The sequence below is a fragment of the Anomalospiza imberbis genome, chromosome 8, assembly GCF_031753505.1.
Source record: "Anomalospiza imberbis isolate Cuckoo-Finch-1a 21T00152 chromosome 8, ASM3175350v1, whole genome shotgun sequence".
NCBI classification, from domain to species: Eukaryota; Metazoa; Chordata; class Aves; order Passeriformes; family Viduidae; genus Anomalospiza; species Anomalospiza imberbis.
Window position 1 is genome coordinate 15,612,789 of NC_089688.1, and position 25,561 is coordinate 15,638,349.

General features: G+C 40.1%; 1 protein-coding gene across 1 annotated transcript in view; it reads left to right on the forward strand.

Moving 5' to 3' along the window:
- SORBS1 (sorbin and SH3 domain containing 1) overlaps positions 1-25,561 on the forward strand; it is a 160,655-nt gene that overhangs the window by 25,082 nt on the left and 110,012 nt on the right. Inside the window, exon 2 of the mRNA XM_068198422.1 lies at positions 15,237-15,295. The gene's annotated coding sequence lies outside the window, so the exon portion shown is untranslated. The remainder of the gene's footprint in view (positions 1-15,236; positions 15,296-25,561) is intronic.

The following is a 25,561-nucleotide window of genomic DNA, read 5'->3' on the forward strand; positions in this document are numbered from 1 at the left end:
TGTTCCTGTGTTCCCTCGTCTATAAAAATAGGGAACTTGTTATATGCTTTGGTTCAGTCACAAAATGGAGCATGTGGGCGCAGTAGGAAATGCTTTTATTTTCTTAGCTTCTGAACTAAAAAACTGTAAGGTTAACCTCTTTTTTTATTGTTGTGTTTCTTATTTAGCTTTAACACAGCATGGCAAAACCAGGAAACATCAATTGTAGTGACTGGCCTAATCTACAGCAGCATTTCCCTTCCCTAAGGTGCTCTAGTGCTCACAGTGATGATAGATAGCTATTGGTATTTTAATTGGTGTCTAGTGTCCTCTCACTGTCACCCTGTCATCGTGCCTGGATTTTTTGGTAGTCCCATCTGGTGACTATGGGCACTAGGGTTAATAGGAATGCAGGCATGGCTGGTCTGGGTCAAATCCCTCCATGCTTTAGTTTGTTAAAACTTCCAATGGCCTCCAGGATGTGATAGAAAGGATATAGCAGTTAAAGGTATCTTTCATTATCATGGCCTAATTAGAGCTGTCCTAACTTCCTGAGGGAATATGTAATGATACCCAGTAGTTACAGAAGATTGAAACTAGGCAGGAGTTATTAGGCTGTAGAGGAGAAAATGTACTTCTTTCTATTCCTCTGTTCTTTAGCTTCTTCTCCTATCTTAATGAACTGTTATCTGGATGAAAAACAAAGCTTGGGACAAAAAAACAAAAAAAACCCCACTCTCCATTCTCTTGAGCCTGTGCACTTAGCTCCTAAAGGAGACTACCAGTGTTTTCTTTCTCACTGTAGAAGTGTGACTACATGGCAGCCCTCCTATTTCAAATTGGGAGATTTTTTTTCTCCTTTTCTCCCATAATTTTTGTTTTATTTCTCACTTGCATCACTGAGCCTGGTGCTATTTTGCCTGCATCTCTAAAATGAAAACAGACTTTGTACTCATGAACTTCTAATGGGAAGTGATGACAAGTCCTTGATTGGGGCACCATTGCCCTTGTCCTCATGAAATATTTTATCCTTTCTGATATCATTGAACATGCAATCAGGGCCAATTTCTGCCACTGGATATGTGTAGAGGTTGATGCCTGTTATGTTTGTGCAGGAACACCTCACAGTGACATCTGTAGTTGTGCTGAACATGGTTTCCTCCATTTCATGGGAATAAAATGATGCTTGTGCATTATTAAAAGGACCTAGCAAGGTTGCTGGGAAGAGACTGTGAAATGCAGTATATAATAATATTTATATAATTAATGCCCTGGGATTTGAAGGAAAAATACTGCTGTTTTGCAACTATAATTTTCAGTTTCTGGCAGCCTCAGAAACTGAAGGAAACTGTAAATTGGGAGGAAGGAAATAACAAGGAAACTGTAAATTGCACTTTAATGTCCCTAAGCTGTTGTCTCTGATAGGAAAGGTTGACAATTTTGGCTGTCTTGACATGCTGATTAGCTGGGATCTAATTACGATATTAGCATAGAATCACGTTCAAGTGTAATGTCATCAGCGTGTCCTTCCGAGGATGATGTGTGGCAAGAAACTTACTTTATTTCCCCCCTCTTTTATTTGAGAAGAGATGAAGGATATTCAGAAAAGTAGCCAGAAGAGAAACAAACTATGTGTGTTCCTCTGACTTCCCCCTGTGCCCCCTCCTATGACCCTGTCCAGGTCAGACAGCAGGTCGGGTACCAGGCACTCTGAATGGACTAATGTCTTGAGCTTTCATTGTACTTCTCAGTGTGGATTACCAAATTTTTTTGAGCTGTCAGCGTCTACAGTGCTGTCCATAGCTGTGCTAGTAAATTATTCAGGGAAGGGGACATGTACTTACAACTCCTTCTTCTTTGACCTTCAGAAATGTAATATACGAGCACGTTGTACTGATGGAGTTGTAGCCCCTTCTGAAAGCCCTTTCCCTTTGTGGGGGACATAATTTGTCTTTTCCATAACAGGGTGGAATTGATCACAGTACCCTTGACCTGACTTAGTTTACACTCTTGTAAAACAACTGAATAAAAGTCAGTCCATCTGTCCTCCAAATCCAACACCACCAAAAGTCTACGATTCTGTGGTGCTCAAAGACTAGCAAAATAATCTTCATTCTGTAGTGTGTCCCTGGTGTGGGACTCCCAGTCCTCTCCAGCAGCCCGAACACGGTTTGTGTTCCTACTGTGCTGTTCTCCTGATGGCTGGGTTCATGTATGGGGAAACAAACATGAGCTGTAGTGGTCTCTGTGATAGTAAATTGTCGCCGTTGAGGCAGGACGGGAACAGAATGACTTCAATTCAGAAGGCAAGAAATGAATTGATTTATTTCAAATGCACCACTCTATATATAGAAAACATCATGTGGACTAATTTCATTGGTCTTAAAGTAAAAACATCCCACACCATTGGTGTGCAGTGAATGACGCACGGTAGCAGAACCTATCTATAAACAATGTGAACAACAAGAGAGAGATAGTGAATTATTTACATTCTTTCCCAACTGTTTCCCAGGCTCTTGCCTGGTTAGAAAACCTCTCTCTTTCTCTCTGACTGAACTGAGAATACCCATAGTAGATAACAGACAGTTTGGAGTTGTCACCTAAGGGAGCCCTCTCCTTTGGCTTCCTTACAGAAAAGAGAATGGGGAGATGAGGGGAAGAGGTAGTTGTTGGTGACCTAGGTGGGTTTTCAGGGCCCTCTGGAAATGGGCTGTGTGGACTACAGGCTGATAGAGCCAAAGCAGCCAGCTTAAGAATTGCTGCCAGGTAGGATGGAAGTTGTGGAGGTTTGTTTCAGTGGAGGATGGTATGAAATCCTAAGCAGACTTGTCTAGAGAATCTTTACAAGTCTTAAGCCATGCCTTATACAGAGTGATTACTTTTCAAATGTTCTTGGTGGTCCAGCTCAGGATATTTTTCCTTCAGACCATATTTTCAGGAGGGTTACATTCCATACAGTGATAATAGCCTCAGTCCTTTTGGTCACGAGAGATTTTCTGGGAGATTTTCTGAAGTGAATGATTTACTCTCTCATGCCCTGTTCCTTCTCCATCAGAGCAGAAATCTAATGACCTCAAAGCTAATGCACTTCACTGTCTCTGGATGGAGACAGCAACATTTTTGCCAATGTGCTTTTCGAACATTACTCTTCCTTTCATTTCTAACATTTTTTTTGGGGTGCTTCTAACAGAAATCTAGCATCTAGCAGATGCTTAGAAGCATCTGCTGGAAGCTAGTCAGTCCAGACACAATGGAGAGATGAATTTTGCTCTTCATGCCATGGTACCCTCCTTCTGTGAAGTTGCAGATAAATGAAGTACTGCAACTTCATTTATCCTCTCATAAATGAAGAGTTGACCTGCTCTTCATTTATGTGTAAATAAATGAAGAGCAGGTCATCTTCTGGCTTAATATGAACCTTTATCTGTCTTGTCTTAATCAGACCACTGAAGTTCTTTTATTTGTTCAATTGTCTCCTAATCAGTGGCTACTGTTTTATGTTAAAAGATTTAGGAACAAGCTTCCTATGTCATTTCATATCTGAAACTTTCAGTAGTTCTCTTATAGTGAAAAAAATTGACTTATTTCTTTACATTACTGTATTACTGTAGTTTTCACAAATTTCTTGCTTATATGAATATAAAATTTCTCAGTTGAATATCCAGTGTTGTGAATATAAGGACTACATTATTCTGGCATATAATTCATAGGCTTGTTTGAGTGACAAATAATTTACTCTGTACTGAGGTGGACAAAAGAAGGTGTCAGTTCTCAGCATTGGTGCATTTCCATTGCATGGGGTAAAGAGTGAAATCCGCAAATGTAAAATCCTGATCATGTGGGCTGTACTACTGTGAGACATTTGTACTGAAAATTGTTTTACCTGAAACAATTTAAGGAATTACAGAAATTACAACACTTAAGGTATTAATGACTTAAGGTATTAACTGACTTAAGGTATTAATGATACTATATCTAATTCTTAATAAGCCTTAAAAATTAAGTTGATGCACCTGGTGGGTAGGCGATCCACCTGGTGGATGAAGGGAAGGCTGTGGATGTTGTCTACCTGGACTTCATCCAGGCCTTTGACACCATCTCCTGGAAAAGTTGGCGGTCCATGGCTTGGACAGGTGCACCCTTTGCTGGGTCAAGAGCTGGCTGGATGGCTGGGCCCAGAGAGTGGTGGTGAGTGGTGCCACATCCAGCTGTGGGCAGTCACTGAGGGTGTGAGCTAAGAGCTGTGAGCTAAGCTGGATGAGGGGATTGAGTCTACCATTAGCAAATTTGCAGATGACACCAAGTTTCAGGGGGAATGTTGATCTGCTGAAGTGTAGGAGGACTCTGCAGAGGGACCCGGACAGGCTGGATAGATGGACCTAATTCAATGATACAAGGTTTGACAAGCCCAAGTGCCAGGTCTTGTACTTGGCCACAACAATCCCATGCAGCGCTACAGGCTGGGGACAGTGGCTGGACAGCGGCCAAGCAGAAAGGGACCTGGGGGTCTGCCTGAACATGAGCCAGCAGTGTGCCTGTGGCCAAGAAGGCCAATGGCATCCTGGCCTGTAGCAGAAATAGTGTGGCCAGAAGGACTAGGAAGTGAGTCTTTCCCCCTACTTGTCACTGTGAGGCCCCACCATGAGTGCTGTGTCCAGTTCGGGGCCCCTTGGGAAGGGGATGTGATGCTGGAGTGAGTCCATAGACGGGCAACAAGGCTGGTGAAGGGTCTGGAACACAAATCTGTGATGTATTTGAAGGTTGAAATTCTTGTGTTGGCAAGTAAAACAGAAACAGGAGAAGTAAAACTATGTGTTAGTATTGTTATTACAGTGTTACATTATAAACTGGTGTAAAGCCATTGACTGAAGATGGTACTCTAACTGTACTTGTTGAGAATTCAGTCTTTTGAGCCTATACATACTCCAATTAATGCTGTTTTGAAAATGTTCTCTTAGTTTTCCAGATGGTACCCTGGATATGATGGGAATTTCCCCAGTGAATTTTGCCTTCCATGGGCTGATAAGAATCTGTTTATTAAAGGTTTTAAATCTTCTCTTTTTATATTTGTGTTCTGCTTTGGCCTTGTTTATTCACGAATGAATGCCTCTGATTATTTTAGCTGTTGTGTGTTCAGTATTTGATGCTTTGCATAGTAGAACTGGAATAAACTGACTGGGCTATAAGATGTTCAATGTGTACTTAAGACAATGACCACTTAGTTGTCTCATTTCCTTAGCAATATTTTAAAGATTAATCATAGAGAGCAGTGTAAGCCAAGAAAAATATAGCTGAAATAGATTTTTCTTCATGGTGTTTTGCTTGGACTCAGTATTTTAGTAACTTGGTGCAGAATGCAAAACAAGCAGAATGGCTTGTTCATGTGACTGAAATTTGGATGAGCAGCAATAGAGCAATTCTTAAATATGCAAGGCTAAATTTGTTGAGCCTGTTTCTTGGCCTTTGACGAGATTGCAGTGAACAGATGTTTAATACCAGTGGCAGAATTGGACATGCTTCCCTTGGGATTGGAGAGGTGGCCATTCATTTGATAAACCCCAGGCAGAGGCAAAGGTATAGACTTCCAAGCAGCTGAAGCAATGGCCTCTGTGTCAGAGAAATTACCAAGGTGCTGGTTTCTTTCTCAAATAATACATTGGTATGTTTTGTTCTGTTTTGTTTTGGCTTGGTTTGTTTTTTTCTGACAGGCAATCAGTCTTAACTGAGTAGCTGTGAATGAATGAGTCATGGTATCAACTAAACTTGAAGATGAGCATTTACACTGTTGTTTGTTTCAATACTTTGTAATACAGCAGGGAAGGACTGAAGGAATTTTGATCTTACCTGGTGTGGATTTGACTGGGTTTTGGGGAGAGACAGCATGTAACATGCATTCTGGCTGCTTATAATCTGAACGCTATGCATTTAAAACCTGTCTGGGGGAGATGCCTGGGAGGGAGGACTCTGAAGCTCACTGAGGCTGGATTGCCTCTGTGCAAATTAAGACAAATCTTTAGCAAGGTTACCTAGTCACTGCACAGACCTTTGCCAGGCCATGTTTCTCAACAGTTATGCCTCAGCTTGGTAAATACACCCTTTGAACAAGGACCAGATTTGACAACTCAAATAATGTTTGTCATGCTTTTGGGCTCAAGCACAGACCAAAGCCCTAAAACATGCATCTGAGATGTCACCAGTCAGTCTCGTTTCCTAAATGAATGGGGTTTGTGTTCTGTGCTGTTTTAGTTCTCCAAGTGTCCTATATATCCATGTTCTATCCTCTATATCCTCTATGTTCCATGTACATTTTTTGTTACCTTCTTGGACCTTTTTGCTTATTGCTCTGTCTTTTATACATCAGGATGAAAAGAATATTCAATTCTGCCACTCTCATGTGGTGTCATTTCCATCTTTAATTACACAAACTCTTTGCATGAGATTGTTCAATTCTTTGTAATGGGATAGTGTCTTGTCTGAAGGTCTGCATGGATTTTCACAAATGCAAAAGTGTGTATTGCCAATAAGAAGTACCTTAGACCTACTTTGGCCTATCTTGCTTTTCATGTAGAGTGAATATGAAATTCATATGTATATATGTATATATGTTTGTGTGTATATAGATATCTCTGGTACAGTTCCATTGGTTTTGAAAGCAGATTATAGTGCATCTGAGAGGCAGAAAAGGCATAAGGCCTATCTGCTTCACTAAGTTATTCAATATTGCAGCTGGAGATGGGGAGGCCATATGCAGTGTGCTGTCCTTGCATGACACAAAAGATTTCATTTGGCTGGGGCTGCCTCAAGCTGTCACAGGTGTTCTTCTTTCATTTACAATAGCTCCATTAAAATATAAATGGCTGCATTTATTACATCAGCTCTTTTTCCTTCTTTGGAATACCCCAGCTAAAGTTACATTACACATAACAAATGCTCTTGCTCCCTTGAGAATTAGTTTAATTACTGATGTAGGTGGGTAAAAGATCTATTTCGTCTGAGGTGTTAATTTTATCATGCTTTAATTAAGAGGTCAAGTGTGAAAGGCTGCAGAATACCTCCCACTTGAAGATGCTGAATAGAATGGTGGGGGTAGAAGGCACTGATATGATGAGGCTTTTACTGTCTGTAGGAGTATCAGCTTTCCATGTGCATCTCGTTACAATGAGGTGGGTATCTGGAAATGCATGCCAATTTCTATTTGCTCATTGTGTTTTCTACCATTAAAGACATTCTCTGTCCAGAGCCTTAGAAGCTCCAAAACAGCTTAGCTTGTCTTTTAGAGATGATGGTCACTCCTCTGTCACTCACCACACCAGTTTCCATAGGAAATGTCAGAACTGTGTTGTCTGTTGTCCTGTCCAGTGTGTTTGAAGAACAGGACTGCAAGTGTCCTATGCCCCTGTGCTCTGGCACAAGAGGGGATGTGGGGCATGTGTTCATCAGAGGACCTCAGGTGGTACCATCTCTGAACATGCAGTTGTTTCTTGCTTATGTCTCACTGTGAGCATGGACAGATTCCTTTTGGCATTTGATTTGAAAGTCTTGTTTCTAGCTAACTCCAAAAACAAGGAAATGGACTTGGAAAGCATTCAGGGAAAAAGTGGGCAGGCAGAAGGGAGTGTCTCATAACAAAATTAAGGGGAACTAGACAGTAGGAATTCCTTCCAGTAGGACATCTGGGGCATTTTCCACTTAGCTTGTTGTGTTTGCCCCAGCAGCTGGAACAGCAGTGGCATAGATAAGAGCAGGTATTCACTGGCTAATGGTAGAAGATTTTCTTGAGACTGACTTACTGCACTTTCAGAAAGACTAAGTGACCAAGTGAAGCAGTACTATTGCTCTCTGAGCAGCTTTAAATGTGACAGTTAATGATTTTTATTAACTCCTATTTCATTGCTTACTGTCTATGTGAATTGCTGATTCATCGAGATGTTCTGTGATGTGTGATATAGAAAGTATCTTTTCAGAAAATTTCATCTTGGATTTTTTGCTGCTGTTTTTTCTATGATGGTCACTTTTCTTGCTTTTAAAGGATAATAACAGTTCAACTATGCTACTGACTTCTCTGCATCCCTGGAGAAAGATTGGTGTAATACTGGAAAAACACAGAGTTAAATATTAACGTCCACTACTGAATGTTCCTACTGAAAAAATCAGGAACGTTTCCAAGCAGTGAAAGCAGACTTTCCTTTCCTGTAGTCAAGTTTTGCTGCTTAACTTTTAAAACTACAGCTTGCTTGGTAATTGTAGATAGTTAAAAACTAGAAATTTGGAATCCTCCGTTTCTTAAGTGCTCTCACCCAGGCTGCTTCTTGCTTCCAGATGATAGGGAAAGAATCTCATGCAGTGAATTAGTGCTGGAATCTGTAGTAAGTTTTTTCAAGGTAAGAGACTGATTTTTTTTTTTTCCCTTCCCCTCTGTACTTTGTCTTGTAAGTAGAAGTTCCATTCTTGCTCTTTTGGTCAGAAATGTCATTTCAATAAATGTTGTGATTTGAATTGATGATACACTAGCTCCTTAAGGCAGAAAGCATGCTCAGAATTGGTGTTCCTCTTGAGTTATGAATGCACATAGCTGCCCTGATCTGTCCTAGCTAAGGACCTAATCAGCTAAGGCCACAAATGCAGCATTTCCTCCTGCTGACTTGAAATGTCACCACCAGTTTCTGCTGAGATAAAAAATGTGCACAAAGGAAATAGTTTTAAGGAAGAGGAGGATTCTTTCACTTTTAAGAGTTCCATGTGTTTAGAACATGTATTTATTCTGTCTTGCTGGTTGTGTCAGGTGTCAAGACTTCTGCCTCAGGGCACATTCCACTGGGAATCCCTGCTCAAAGTGTTCTCAAGGTGTTAAAGCTCTAATCTTTGTAGAGAGCTCAGGTATCAGCTGTGGTAAAGCAGGAACAGTGAAGCCCAGAAAGGGCTAGATTGGGTAATGCAGTGCTTGTAGGGTGTTATTGCTGGAGCTTCTTCCTGTATATGTAAAAACTATGCTTGATGATATGGACTTAATCCTTCAGAAATAAAATCATGCTTTTTGTTTTAAGTCTGATTCACTTCCATTTACACAATAGCATCCCAAAGCAAGAGTGGTCTTGGCATTTGCATGAGGCACATGCTTCTGCCCACAAACAGCCAGTAAGATAAGTCAATAAAAATAAGCCATGCAAGGCATGAATTGCTTAGAGATGGAAGAGACCTATTAGGCTATCTAGCCCTCCTGCATGCCAGTGAGGAATTGCATCAACCGGACTTGCTTCAAAGGACAGATGAATAGCTGAGTAAAACACAGGATCCCATTTTCTGTATGATATGGCTTTTGTGCTTCTGGTTTTACATGTACATCTAGCTTTGAACCTCATAAGCAGCAATATTCCAGATAATTTTTTTTTCCAGGCTCTTTTACCTAAAGTATAACAGTGATCTGAACAGAAACTGTTCTGATTGCACAGATGTGCAGTCTTGCTTTGTGGAGTGATTTTTACCTCATCAAAAGAGAACAAGAAGAACAGCAAAAATCTGTGAGTATGGCTATCTATGAGAGCGTGTGTGCATGCGTGTATTTGACAGAGCGAGAGGTCTGTCTGTGTTAGATCAATTTTGAGAATAAATTTTACTACTCTGTCTGGCCTTAGGAGGGTATTTTACAAAGGCAACCCATTGGGAAGAGAACAAAGGCCTTGCTGCCTTGTGGCTGTGCGTGACACGCTGGTAATGCTAAAGCCAGCTCCCATTTCCTATTAAAGTAGTGCCTCGCATGTTCATGAGACACAGGCAGGGATGCAGCATGATTCAGCTCGTTGGGAGCTGATGCATCTAGTTCTGACACAGAGAGAGAAGATCTCTCTCTGTGGTCAAAAAGGCAGAAAAATATTATTTTTCTGCCTTTTCTGCTGCTGTTGTAAGAAGCTTCATCTGGTGATTGGGCAGTGAATTGCAGGCACATTTGTTTCATTGCTTTAATTTTTTGCATTATTCCCCTTTTGTCTTTTATTGTTTTCTTACCAGTATTTGAATATAAAAAGAGCTCTGTGGTAAATTATGTCCCTGCCCCACTTCTTTCCAGACCTGACATGTTTATATATACAAAGAATTACGGAGGAATTAAAGAGAGGACCAAAGAAGCTCAGGAATTCTTCCGTAAAGCTTGCCACATTTTTACTAAATGGGCATACAGCAGAGGGAGTGAAATCTGTTGCTCAGTACCATAATAGGCAGTGCAATGCTTTTGCCTCTCTATGTCATCCTTAACAGAAAAATTTATTTTTGGTAATGAGACATTTATCTCTTTCGCATCTATTAAAAGTCAATTCTAGTGTCAAAAATCAGTTGGAAATAACACAAAGAAGTTTAATGTTGAAATGTGTTCCTTTTGGATGCTTGTAACAGCGCCATCAAATCCTGGGGATCCTTTTTCACTTTGTTTTGGTGTATTTTTGCCTTACTGCAGCATGCTTTTCTGGATGATTTAACTGTTTATCTGTGAGCATCATATAGTAGTGTGACTATTTAGACTGTGTAACATATAGTAGTGTGACTATTTAGACTGTGTAAAGAAGCTTAAAGAAATTACTTTCAGGACAATAATAACATACCATCATTTAAAATAATTGTTTTCCAACACTCTTCTGTGTGTGGACCCTTTAGAAGTTTTGGTTAGTGGCAGATCTCTCCGTATCTGACTTAAATCCATTGAAAGCAGACTTTCTTTTCTTCATGGTCATCCTTGAAGCAGTTCACAAAAAAACATGATAAATACGACTCCTCTGGTGCCGTGGAGAAGGAGTCCATATAGAACTAATTGTGGTAAAATAATACTATTAGTCAGAAAATATGGGCTCTGCATGTATTTCTGGTCCTGACACAATTCAGTTAAGAAAGTATTTTCACAATTGTGGACTGAGTACTTAATGTCATATTTATGCAGGTCAACAAGCAGACCACTTTGCTTAATCTGTCTGTAGAGAAGCTTGTGTGGGTGCTAGATGAATGCAATGGAGCTTTTGTAGGCATTGTTTTCAGTCCTGTGGGATTTATTAGATGCCTTTCAATGGGGTTTCAAACAGTTGTATAGCATTCTGCAGGTGGAATGTAATTTTCCTAGCGAGATCTGAAGTACTTGACAACTGGTGAAAAAATAACTCCCTTATTTTAGGTTTATACATATGATTCCTTTGGTGCCTTTATGCACCTCTGTCTTGTTAGCTATAAAAGAGGGGGAATGGCCAGGATATCAGAAAGGCTTGCTGAGGTGAAGTGACCCTGAAGCTTATTCCAGGAAGTTTATTTTCAGAAAGTGTTGATTATTCATACTTTGAGAACCCTTTAAAGTATTTATGATTCATACCAGACACTCCTTTCAGTCTTAATTGACACCCATCTCATTAAGGTGACATAAGACTAAATACATTGATGCAAGGAATGTTTTGACTTTTTAGTTGATAAAGTGCTAATTATAAGAACCTGTCTAGTAACAGAACTACAGATAAACATTGAAAGGTTACTATTCCAGAGGAGTTACGTCAGCTAGCTCCATGGATGAAACATCTTTTCCATGGAAGAAATTGCATCCTACGTGGAAGGGATTCTCTTCTGTATTGTACAAATCTTACAATTGTCTTTACCTACCCATTTCCTTTCACTCTTCCGTTCTTACACAGAAGTTATTCTCCTCATTTGGCTCCTGCTGTACTATAAACAATGCTATCCTTTCTTTCCCCTATCGTCCTACACCCACTTTTGAACAACTATGGTTGTTAAGATTACAGTTCTCATAAGGCTAGAGGAGGAGGAAAAAGTGTCCCTTCAGCTTCTTTTAGGGATCTTTGCTTGTTCTTTTCATTACATAAGTATTTTTTTCCAAAGGCATATTCATGTTTGTTTTAAGACCTTTCAACAGCAACACTGTTTGCTGTGCTCCTTGATGGTCTTCCTAGCTTTTTGTTTAAAAAGGCATTGAAAGTTAGTGATTAAGTTGGGAAAAATTATTTATTCTCATTGTATACTGTGAATAAAACCTTCAGTATCTTGCACAGGGACTGATTTGTGATGAAAAGTGCTCCAGAATGACAGAGGCAGTGACACTGCTGTGTTCAGTCTCCTTCGTCCCTTCTCCCCAGCACTCAGGTTTTACAGACATGGCTGCTGACTGCAATGCGTCACGTACACTGCAGAACCGGGCATGTGTGTCTTTCACAGGCAGTGTGTGGAGAATGATAGCCATCGCATTATTTCAAGTGGTACAGCAGTCGTCCTTTGATGTGCCAAACTACTTTTTGCAGGCAAGAATTGGCCTTGTGTTAGAGTCTTGTGGGTAGAAGGATGGATATACATGCTCTTTGTATGTGTGTGATTCTGTATAGTGTGTGTGGGGGGGGTGTTTGGTTTTCTTTGTTTCTTTTAAACATGGATCGTGTTTGGCAGCATGTTTGAGCTATGGAGTTCAGCTCCATAAAATTCTAGTGATTATTCCAGAGCTCTCACCATGTCTAATCCAGCTTTGTCAGATACATTCTCTTTGCCAGGTCTTCTACCTGGTTTATGCTTCAATACTTAACAGGTACCATCTGTGCTTAACAGAAGTATCATCTGGGAGGTTGATCAGTGCACAAGGGAGAAGTGAAAAGCTCACAGTGAACAGTAATTAGGAAGTACAGCAAAGGATGATTTGACAGTTATGAATGAGATTTCTTCATGAGATGCAGGGAAGGTTGCCCAGGATATCTCCTCCTACCTATAGCAACTTCCAGTACTGTATCATCTTTAGTGATGGTATTTACAATATGTATTTTTGCTGCTTCAACCTGGATATCCAAACATTTCACATTTTTAAGTAATTTAGAAAATCTGCTCGAGCCCTATTTTGCGTACTCCTAAATTTAAAAGTTAATAATTTGGATACTGTAGCCTTATCTTGCTCAAGCTGTTTGGAAGCTGCAATGATTGCCACCTAACCAAAAAGACTATTGCACTTGCCAGAAAGGAAATCGCTGCATATTTTGCCCTCACCAGATCCTTTTGTAGGGAATGGGTGACATCCTGGATACTGTTTCTTCAAACTGTAAACCAGTTTAAAAGCAGAATTTCATTTTGCTGTTGCTGCCTTTCCAGCTGTTTAGAATGTAGTTGCAATGTGCATCTGATCTTCAGGGATATCCATAGGAAGCATGTGTTACCGATTGAACTTAATTGGACTTCCAAAGAATTTCTCCTTCATTGCAGACCAATGGAGAGAACAGTCCTTTGCTGCTCTGAATTAATGTTAGATAAGAATGGTTCATGTCAGAGTTACTTATCTATGGCTGCTATTCATAATAATGTTTGCTACAGTATACTTAGGCTTTTGGCTGTTTTGTGGTGCAGGGAAAATCCATTCTTTTCCTTGAGCAAATCCTGCTGGAATTGGTATATGTGTCTCACTTACTGTTCTCAGCCTTTGACTCTAAATTCTAGCAAAAGGCAGCCAGGCCTTTATTTTTTGTAGAGGTCTGAATTTTTTGTCCTGTTTTGTTTCTATTTCCAGAGCCACTTATTCGTGTGGCTGAGGGTAGGTCATGACTTGAGTTTAAAAGCTTTTATGCAGGTAAACAATCTGTTTGCTAACCTGTAGTTAGCATTTGCCCCTCATAAATTAACATGGGGTAGGGGTGAAACTGTATTTTCCATAACAGCACTGGCATTAGAGCATTAGACATTGGATAGGTGTGATCTAGAGTAAGTATAGGACAGAAATGGAAAATACAACTGTGCCATTGCTGGTGTGCCTGTCTTTTTTTCATTATTAGAGTTCCTTTACAGGGAGGCCAGCACGTCAGTTTGGGTAGAACAAGGTTACTATTCCCACTTTACTGATGGTAGGTGAGAAATTAAGAACTGAATGGCACAGGAAGACAGAGAGCCAGGCTAGGCATGCAGGCAAAATGTGTGCTTGTGAAAGGAGCTTGATGGTGTCAGTGGTACCATGTGATACCTGCTTGATATGCCCAGTGGTGTTATGGCATGGCTGGGGGTTACACTATCCAGAGTGGTAGGGTTTATCTATTGACTCTTGAAGAAAACCAGGATCAGAAACTGAGGACATAGAATGAAGAGAGGTGAGGTGTTCCTGGCCCCAGTCCTTACTTCTGGGTGCCAGGAAGCAGTGAGGCATGTTGCTTTCTGAGAGGGAGGAAGAGGTAGGAAAGTTGAAGGGCATTTTAGTCCCCTTAGCAACATTGTGAAAGGGAGGGGAAATTTCTTCACTGACTGGGGTACTAGTAAGAACATATTAACACATGCGTAAGTCTTGTGATTGAGAAAAGGACCAGTAGGTTAGAAAAATCTTAGAATCCTAGAATGGTTTGGTTGTAAGGGACCTTGAAGATCACCTAGTTCTGAGCCCCTCACCATGGGCAGGGACACCTTCCACTGGAGCAGTGGCACACTCACTGTATCTGTACATATAGGTATGTATCCACAGGCTGTGTCCTTGGCAAGTGCTTAAGAAGGCACCTGACTAAGTAGTAAAGGCCAAAGTTCTGAGGCAGATTTTTTGTATATGTGAACTTTTGTATTAGTCCTGCCTCTCACGTAACTTTGAATTAAACACAACATAGTAAAAATAATATTAGAAAATTCGTATACATCAATCAAGCTGTTATTTTTTGTGGCAAGCTAGGAGAATTTAGCTATTTGCAGACTTCTATGGTATTTTTAGAAGTTTTAGAACACTTAAAAAAATCACATATAATGAGTAGAAGTTACTCTGCATAAGTTGCATGCAGAGTATTTTCATATTTGTCTCTATTTTAACCTGTTATGGAATCTAGTACCTTCTTGACACCAAGTGAGTCTGTGTAGGATGTATTAGATCAAAACATATTCCTGTCTCCAAATGCTAACAGCAGCACATTCAGTTCTCTGGATTTCAGCAGCTAAAGTAGGTGTTGCAGAATTTTGGCACTGCTTCTCTTTACAGAATGATAAACACAAATGATGTTGCCTTGGGTTTCATACAGACATGAGCATCTTGTCTTATAAAAGCTGATTCATAGGCAAATGGTGACTCTTTGCTTTAAGAGGCTAGGCTAGCAAGGCTAGTTGAACTGATGGGCTAGAAATAATTATCGAATTTTCTTGTTTACCCCAGGGTGGTGGTTTCTTTTACTTTAAATTGAGAGAGCATTTTATTGTTTGTGGTTTTTTTTTTTTTTTTTGGTCTAACAGCTGCATTAGATTATTGTATTCTATAACATTTACTGTTTTTTTTTTTTCTTTTCTAGGAGGAGTCTAGAAAATATCTGTAGAGCTGCAGCTTCTCTTTCTCCGAGCTCTGCCAAAAGTATGTAGATGTATGTTATGCACTGTTATTCTCCTCTTTGTTCATCTAAATGGCACTATGGAAATTTCCAGAAAAGTGACATTTAAATCTGTTGGCAGGAGATGACTACTTCCTTGCTCTTTGAATGCAATATTTCAAACAAAATTCAAAGGTCTTCTCCAGAGAGTTGCATTGAATCAGAACTAAGTTTGAGAATTCAGATGAATGCATACAACAGTGATCATCCTGTTTGTACACTGTTGCAAGTGGTGTTCAAGGTTAGGCTGCCTGATAATAGATGATAGGTGTTTCAGAGGCTGAAGAACAAGAACAGAGCTACTTAATAGTAGGTGGACTCTAGTTTCAAAGTGTCTGTTAATTAATGATTCCCCATACAATACTCCACCTCCTGAGCAAAAAACATGGCATAAAGGAGGCACTGTCTCCTTCTCTTGCCAAGTCTGGGAGTCTTCCTCACTCTCTGTAAGTATGTCTGGATTTCTACTTTGGCACTGAATCAAGTCTCTGCTGTTCCTCCTCAGCAGCTTGGTACCTGAAGGAGTTTTACCAGGAGAACTACCTGACATAGAGAAAGTGGTTTCAGCAAATGTGTAAAGTTTTGACCTAGAAATAGGATAATATGGTAAATAAGAACCTGATGTTCAAAGGTTCAAAGCTGTCTTTGCTGTCTAGTTGGTTGTATAACTTGGAAGAATTGAAATAGCTTTTGTGGTGATAATTATTAACATATGATTGCAAAGTTAAGAGCAAAGAATAGTGTTTTTCTATAAATGTCACTTTAAAAGCCCATAATACAGCATGATATTTTTTTAAACAAATATAAAGAACTATGTCGCCTAATGATTAATATATATATAAATGCAAAATTCCCAAGTAAAATTCTAATTTCTAATTAATTGTACATGTCAGCTTGACAGTGCCTGCCTAGTAACAGAAAGCAATGTGTGATGAGGATCAGTGGGACATTTTTTTGGGTTTAGTTGTATTTTTGGTTTTTTTTCTTCCTTTTGAACAGAGAGTGGGAAGTGGTTCCTTTGAACTACTGTGCCACATAAGCTTTGACTGCAATTTTTATTCCTCTCTGTAACTTCTAAGTATACACCACCCTCTTGTAGCTGGAGCTGGTGGTGGCCAGGGTTCTCAATGAGCCATAGGCAGGGAAGGTGTGGATTCTCTCTTTCAGTGGTACAGGAAATACGAACATTTTTTAGCTCTACATTTGCAATGCCGGATATTCCCTGACCTTGTGTGAACTCACCAATGCTTTTCTGCCTCCATTGACCCCTCTTTTCAGTGTGGAAGAAAGAACTGAGAATGAGTCGGAATTAATTTCCACTAAGTTTTCCCAAGTAATTCTCAGCCACCCATGGGTTTTCCTGGAAGACTGGAATACAATAGGCCTTTGTCTCCAAATGGATTTATTTATTATTTTTTAATCTAACTGCCTAGCCTGATCCCAATTTTAAAGGGCTTCTTAGTCCCCAAGGCTTACCAGTTCATCCTTGAAACAAATCTTTTGAAGACATGACTCTTCTGTGAATACACAAGGCATCATAATTTAGTTCATACCAGAATGAATGCAAATTAGTCAAATCATATCTGAGTCCAAACTGGTTACATTTTAAAGGAACCAGAGACAAAGCAAAACATTTATGAAAGCAGTTTTATGCCTTCTACAGAAATACATTGTTGTGAATTAGGTCTGGATTCCTTGACAAAACTAATTCAGAGAAGGAGGGCACACTTTCAGCGACAGGTTCAGAGTTCCTACAAGCTGTGAACTCTGAATTGATCATGTAAGATTATTTGCTCAGTTTTCTATTCTTTTGATTATTTATTTGCGTACTTGAAGCTGTGTTCTTTAGGGGCAATATAAAACAACAAACAGATCTCCATCTTCTCTTTGTTTCAAATTAGTTTGCATTAAGCACAAAGGCATTGTACCACTTGTCCAGCTCATGATGCAACAGTTAATATTATTTGAAAATAATATTAAAGTAATATCCTCAAACAATGAGGGCTTTACCAAAAGATTTACATTATCCTGTGATAAGATTTACATTATCCTGAGATGTGCTTTCTGATATTTGATGAGCTAGAAAATTCATGAAAATGATTACATCTTTAGGAGAAATGTTCCTGACACCAGTTACAGCAGGTAGAGAACTGGGAACAGGTTTTGGTGCAAATGCTGAACATTTGCAACTGGGTGGGAGTTTCTGTAATGAGTTCAGCTTTCAGTCATATAGGGGCAGATTTTCTGAAGTATTTCTGTTCTGATCTTTTTGAAAGTCTCTGTCCCTAACTCATTTGCAACCAGCAGCTTTTCTCCTCCCTGCCCCTTTCTTTAGATCTGTAATAATCATCACTTGATGAATCATGCACACCTTTCCTCCCAAGCAGATCGTAATTTGCACCAAATCTGAACTCTGAAAATTGTGTTGGTTACAGGAAAATAGATGTTGACTAGTACTGAAATCTTGTCATGCATAATCTTGAGCATGAGAGAAAAGATAGTTATTAGCTCGTCTGTTCTACTGCCGTGCTGATGTAGCTGTGGCCCTGCAATGTATTTTTGTACTGCTTAGTCCAGTCTCCTTTTAAAGACTGAAGTGGTGACATATGTGTTATGCCACAGAGGAAACTGTATAAAGTCCAACAGATTTCACTGCTACAGGATTGTTTTCTAGTAGAGAAGTCTTTTGCTTGGACTTGCTTCTCCCAGATTTAGCTATTTTTCTTTCCTAATTCACATGCAGACTGCCAGTTGGGAAAACCTTCTGTTGTGGTTTGTCAATTCATCTCTTGGTCAAATTCTCTTTCAAGGCTAAGACATCAAGAGTACTATTATTGAAACTATATTAAAATTAACAGGAAAGAGAACCTGATCCTAGGATGCAGTGTTGGAAGTAGATGGCTGGATGGGCACCACCCAGCACTCCTCATTTCAGAGCTCCTACAAACATACCATAACAGTGATTCTTTATATCCTTGGATTTCATGGCAACGGGGCACAAATTGTTTAGATTATGGGATAAGACTTGTTGTCACAAGTCTCACCATTAGGAACAACCTGATATAGAAAAAAACAAACCCCAAAGTTTTCCTTTCACACAAATTGTGGAAATTTGTAATGTGGTTTGTTTGTCTCCATGAGACTTGATGACAAATAAGCCTGACACTCCTGCTGTCCTTGTTGCATTTTCTCCATTAGCATCACTGTTCATTGGCCCTGAGGCCAAGACATCATTCATTCCCTGTTTGCTTGAGCAGTTGCTGCTTGTGTGGTGGCTTGTGCTTATGAATCACTGAGCTCCTATTTGGTGCCTGAAATAAAAACTATACATCTGATCTCTCACTGGGGTTTCTATTTGACAATTAATTCTACGCAGGCCATGATACAGTCAAGCCCACAGGAAAATCATGCCAAGACCAATGTGAAAAGAGGACAAGACCATTCTGTTCTCTTCAGCCAACATTAAGGAGAAAGCGAAGATATGAAAGATTTGTTTAAAATGTTGTGACCTTGGAGGTCTGGAGATAGATAACATAGAGGAGATAAGGTGCAGTGGCTGTAGCTGATGCAGCCTCACCTCCATAGTGCTTAGCTTTCTAGCTCTATCCTGTTTCAAACATGGAAAGAGTAGATAAAGCCATTTCCAGTACTACGATAGCTTGTTAGACTACTTCAGCTGTTGGATCCTTTAGCTTTGAAACTGCATTGTCACCAAAAAAACTGCATTTTTTTTATTCCAGAAGCTTCTGAGAGTCAGCAAGGATTGTATCCAAACAGTCCACTGAGTATTAGCATGCAGCTTGTTCCAGCAAATGCATTAGTACCTATTAAACATTTACACAGCAGCATAAAGTCAGACTAGGATTCACAAACATAAATAAGACCTGTTCTTTGCACTGTAGAGTCACCAGTCTCAATCCTGCCTAGATAATAACATAAAGAACAGCTGCTTATAGGAGGAAGGGTGAGAAATGTGTGAAGGAAAAATTATTTCTGAGACCGTGGTGACTGGAGAAAGGGATTTGCAGGTCTAGGTACTAAAAAATCAGAAAGTGTAAAAAGAGTGAAAATGGGAAATGAAGCAAGATAATGAGTTTAGGAGGTAGTAAAGAATGGAAATGAAGTTATTAACTATGAGATAAGCTGGAATATGAAATGGCCAGGAATGGATAGGAGGATTTTCAATTGCCACTTTTTAACATTCAGGTGATGTGTTCAGTATGCAGGTCTGATAGAAAGTGTCTTGCAGGTATTGAGGATGGGACAGAATGGAATAAAGTCTTTGTCTTTAAAAGCATACGTATAGTTTCTTTGGTCTGTCCTGATCAAAATGCAAGTGTTCTTTATTACCTTTTGGTCTTTGGAGTTCTATACATTTTTTCCCTTCTCCGTGCTCCACCTGGGAAGCTTCTTTTATTATTTGGTGCTTCCAGAACCGAATTTCTTTTCACTAGGTTAATACTGAGTTCTTGAAACTTTTAGTTTTAATTTTTAACAGCAGTATCAAGGAATTGAAAACCAAAGAGTGGTACAGATATTTTTATCTGATGCTTGCAAAGTGTTCTCTATGGGAGCCATAGGAAACTCTGCATAATTAGCTTCCAGCCAAATGGAATCTTAATAAATCTCTAAGTCTAGTGAACTGTATAGGAAGAGAGAAATAGGGATGATATAACATGAGCAGGCACTGAGCAGAGCTGTCTAGGGCACTAGATAGCCTGAAAGAAATCCAAACCAAAACAAAAAAAAACCCCAAGAAACTACAAAAAACCCAAGAAGTAGCAAGAAACCACCCACCCTCAAAACCCCTCCTTTCTGCTCTTTAAAACCAAAATTGTCCAAATGGAAGTGTTCATGAAGCAGTGAGATAGTTGGTGTTGAAAAAGAGTTGCCATCACTTGCTACTTTCCTCCTTGCTGTCTGTTGGCAGTATTGAGAGCAGCTGGACTCCTCAGCAAGTTTGACACAGCCAGGTTCATCATTAAAATGCATACAATCTCACCATCTTAGTGGGCATAGTGAAAGACTCTGAGGATACAGCCTTTAAAAGTATGTAGCATTAGTGTAAACTTTTGCCTGTTTATGAAATATCAAAAATGAAGTGACACAGCTCAAGTCCTGGAGCGAGACTGGGTAATGCAGAAAATGAAATGCAGCACTTTGCCTAAGGCTTTTCAGTGCCTACGCACCCATTTTGTTCCTGCAATAAATCTGCATGTGGCATTTGGAAAGCAAAATTTTTCTTCACCCAGTGCTACACTTAATATTCTCAGACTATTACACTTCTTTTTGCTCTCCCTCACCCCCACAGTAATTTTTAATATACAGATATCAGAGGAGTACTGAACATTTGGCTGAATGCAACAGCTTTTATTGGAGCCCTTGTGGTATGCGGGAAATCACATGCTGGAGAGTTGCTTTCCCAGAGACAGCAAATTCAGGAGCAATGCTGTCAGAAAAGGGATGTCCTGCCGCTGGCTTTTGTTCTCTGGCACAGTTGCCAGTGAAGCGAGGGGGCTGCTCACGCTGTCTGCCCTGTCCCCTCTTGCCAGCTCAAGGCCATTTGTGAGGGACAAGCGCCTCAGCTGCAGGGCATGCAGAAGCAGCACAGCCACCAGCTACTCTCTGCTTGTGACTGAGACCAGAGTCAGGACTCGAAAGAATGAAATCCCTGTTGACAAGCATTTTGTGGACTGTCTGTGGTTTAGACAAAATCTACATGACTTTAGTATCTAGTTTCAGGTTTGTAGGTGCTTGAGATCTGCTGCTGATCTCTCTCTTGGCAGCTTTGGCACTGTGTGCTCGGATGCTCACCCTCCTTGAGGCCCACCAGCCTGTGGAATGTGTTTACTGCTCCTCTGGTACACTGATGACCATGTTCAGGACCTGGGCTGAAGTGAGTAGGCCTGCTCAGAGAAACATGACATTGCACGGGAGGGGATGGAAACGCTGCACCCATCTCTTTCCTGCAAAACCTGAAGTGACTGGAAGTTTAGTACCTTAAAATAGGTGTTACAGTATTGGTCCAGCTGGAGTTCATTGATTTAGGCCTGATCCACAGTTAACATAGCTTGTGAAACTGGCTTGAATTGGGCTGATATTGAAGCAGATTTTTGAGACATGAAGCAGAGTGGTGGTAATTTGTGTAAATGTCTACTGCCACTGCAGGCACTGGTGCCAAGGAAAGACAGATGGAGAGTGGGAAATGTCACAGAGAAGGGGATGGGACCTGTGAAGTGCCTAAAAACTTAAGATTTGTACCTGTAAATAAACCTTCAGTGGCAGCTAATATACAGAAAGACAATTAGAAGAAAAAGTGGCAAGTGATACAGGTATTAATCGTGCTTAACAAAATATCTCCAAGAAATAATATTTAATCCAGAAAGAAAACCAAAAAATACCAAAGCCAAAGCTGATCATCTGAAGGTGAAATGGAAACTAAAGGCAGTGCCAAGGTTAAGGCTTATTTTTGTCTCCTGCCCATGCATTATCATGGAGGAAAAAGCAGAGACTTGTTTTCTGCCTGCCACAGAACCAAGCTGGACAAGTTGATTAAGGGATACTTTAGGATCTGAAGGATCAAGGAGATAGTTTGTTACTTGCCTTGGAAGAGGTGGGGGTGGGGAAGAAAATAGAGAGTGAAACACGTGGAAAACATCTGGTTAGCCTAGGCAGGAGGGGAGGAGGAGCAGCTGTGCAGTGTGCAGGGACCACCAGGGCTGCAGTGAAAATCAGGAGAGAAAAGGAGGCAGAGCTGGGATAAGGCTTCAGCCAAATCAAAGAAATAGGCAGAGGGAGGACCCAGACTGCAACTTTGCGACCAAGAGACCACTCTGGTCTAGGATGAAAGTGTAAATTTCGAGTGTCTGTGGGTAGTGCACTGCCTTTGAGTTAGACTCATCCCAGGGAAAGGAGCAGGGTGCTTTCTTTGGATTTGTGCTGAAAGCAGGGTAGGTGGTAAACATACAGAATCTTTTATCAGAAATGGTGTGTTCTTCATGGAGGGGAGATATCACCCTGTAAGCAGGAGGAGAATTACCTGCCTGGAGAACATTAAGCCAGCCACAGAGGAATGGTGCTAGATTAGGGCTTTGAGACCTTCCTCTCTTCCTTGGGACTCAGTTCAGATCTTTGTTTCTTGCTCTTTAGAAGGGCTAAGTGCATTGCTCTGGAAGTACAAGCTTACTTGTTCCCAAATACCTGGTTTCTTGAACCTGAATTGTTCTCTTGGCTTTTACTTTGTTGCACTGTAAAAGATCTTTTAGGTTCTTCTGTGGCTCCGTGGTTTCAGGACTGTTATAAACTGATCTGAGTCCTGGCTGCTACTGAAAGAATATGGCCCTATCCCAAATTCACCCTTACATTATGTTGGTTCTAGTGTTGATGTGACATGATCAGGTGAACTGAGAACAAATCCAGCAAAAAAAAAAAAAAAAAAGGCTTCTCACAGACATGGGGAAGCTACTATGAGCCTTTGTCAAACAGGAGAAACACCCAGCTGCTGCTTTCCTGGAATTGCTGATTGGTTTTTTGTATGTGACCACGAGGCTTCTGGTACTGATAAAAGCTTTTGCTTTATGTAAATCAGTGATCTGATAATATGTGGCGTCTCCCAGGTCCTATTTTTCTGGAAAGTAAACTTTACCCCCACATACATTGCTGAAATTATGCTATCCTTGTTTCTCTCATTGTCTGACTTCTTATCCTTACATGGTGCTCATGGGAGACTGATCCAAAGCTCATTGAAAGCAGTAACATGATAGATGTTACTGATAGCAGACTTTGGGTCAGAAATAAATCCATTCATTATGCCTCATGGTTGTACTGTTTATACTCCACAGCTCAGTTTCTATATCCCATGGTGTATCATTAAAGACAAAATAAAATTCATCCTATGCAGCCCATTGCTTCTATTACCTTTGAATTTATTGGTAGTTCTTCCTATACTTAGAGGACCCCTAGAATTGATCTAATCCCCGTTTTCCTTTTTTTGGATGAAGGTATCTGAAAGTGCTTGTACAACAATTATACTCAGTTCCAGTACAGCCCTTTCCGTGGTTGTGTTACACCGCCATTAACATAGTGAGACTCAAGAAATTGCAATTGTGGGATTGCTTCCTTGCAAGTTGAAAAGAGCTGTACACAGATGGCCAGTTATTATACTGGATTTTGGTTGGGACTAATGTCTTTTTCCAGCCTAGGTGGGCTGGAGAAAGAAAACCAGCTAAACTTTCCACGAACCACATTAAAAGAAAGTTTCGCTTCCCTGGTGAGAAAAGCCACTCCCAAAGCTGAGTGCTTTCAGGGTGGGTGGGGAAGGGAGCTGGAAAGGAGAGGCTTCATGATCCAGTGAACAGATTGAGACTGTTAAGGTTCTGTTCAGCATCTAAGATGCTTGATCACATTGCCTCAGCCAGCCAGTTTTCCAAGTTAGGTCAATCTGAGTTTGGTTCCATAAAGCATGTGCTTTTTTTTTTTTTTTTTAATGGATGCTGAGAAATGTGAACCTTCTTTGCTCAGGGAAGGTATTAAAATATCGCATGGAACTTCAGATTAAGCCTTGCAGTTTGTGGTGACCTCAGTCAAAACGAACCTTATCTTCTATGTTCATGTAAAGTGCTGGGCACAGACAACTTGCTACTCTCTGTTGAGAAAGTGCTTGTTTCTTTAAATGATAGCACTGCTGAGGAACATGTTAGTATGTGTTAGGCTGAAAGTGGGAATTGAGAGTTTATCCAAAATAATTGCACTTAGAATCTAGGGTTGTGTCTGATTTCTCAGGCCCACTGATTAGCCTGCAGATGCTAGTTAAAGGGCAGTAGCCCTTTACCACTTTTTAGAGATTTGTGATGAGAGACCAGTCAGGATAGATGTTGTTCACCAACAGTTTTCAGTGATCTTTTTCTCTGTGGAAACACAAAGCTGTTTTTCAAGGCAGGCTGTAGAAATGGCTTGAAAAAGTAAAATGTGGCAGAATTTGGGAAAGATCCCATGAACACCTTGATTATGTCATAGAAACAGTGGTCTAAAGCTGAAGTTAATAATCGTATGTGTCTTAAGTTAATAATTACAGGTATTAATAAAATCACTGTGAATTTTCCAGAGATAATAGCATCACTAGTAATACACTGCCTGCCATTCCAGAACCAAAAGTCTAAGGTTGTTGTTTCGGTGCATTTGGCCATCTAGTCCAATTATAGTGCAACTCCCCTCTCCTTCTCAGTATTGCATTTGAATAATTGTGTATGTTTCCAGAAGGAAACAGTTCGTGATGTGAACTGTATAACAAAATGTGGCAAAAGAAGATCTTCTGTTTTAATGTCAGGAATAATTGCATTATATTTCCAGAATGAAACAAAAAGTTTTCACTTCTCATCTTTGAAATCCCTTCCTTTCCTTGAAAAATTGTTCTCCTTTCTTCTGTTTCCTCTTCCTTGATCTAAATAGCTTTCTTCTCCTTTCCTTTTCATCTCTTTGCTCCACCCAATGGAAAAGAGGGTAAAGAGAAAACAGAATTGGGAGAAATTCACTGCTATTCCATACTTGATTTATTACTTTAAAAAAAAGTATTTTTAAAATGAGACAAGATGAAAACTCTGAGGAGCTGCACAGAAAATCTTGTTGGATTACAGTTGCTGCAAAAATTTGTTGTGCTGTTTCAGCTCATAATGCAGGTGTAACTCTCATCAACTTTGCCTGCTGAAGGTTATCCATTTGCACCTTCAAACACAACAGCAACTTTCCAGATCTGTACAAACATTTGTGTTTGAAGGCTTTGTGCTAAAGTACTTGTTCAGAGGAAAATGGCATTTATTGAATGACCATTTTCTTCTTTAACACCTTAGGGACTTCCTATCCAGCTATTGAATTATCAGAAGTCTGCTTATTTTAGGGGATTTTAATAAAGTTGCTTTATGAAGAGGAATGCCTGTGCGTACAGAAGCATCCCAGAATATGTCCCATTGCTATTGATCTCTCATTCATCTACTGAACAGAATGTATGGTTGCCCCTTGGCTGTTGTTTTGATAATCAACATTCTACTGAGTTGCACCTACTGCACTTAACTCCATCAGTCATTTCCTTAATATCTTCTTATATAAGAGTGTAGTTGCAGCTAAAGGAAGATAACAAGATTTGCTCTAAGCCCCTCTGGATTCCTCTTGATTTACCGTACAACTTTTAATTAAAAGAGGGAAAGAAGGGGTGAGGAAAAGATCTCATCCATTTTAGTCAAATTGTGAAATAGGGA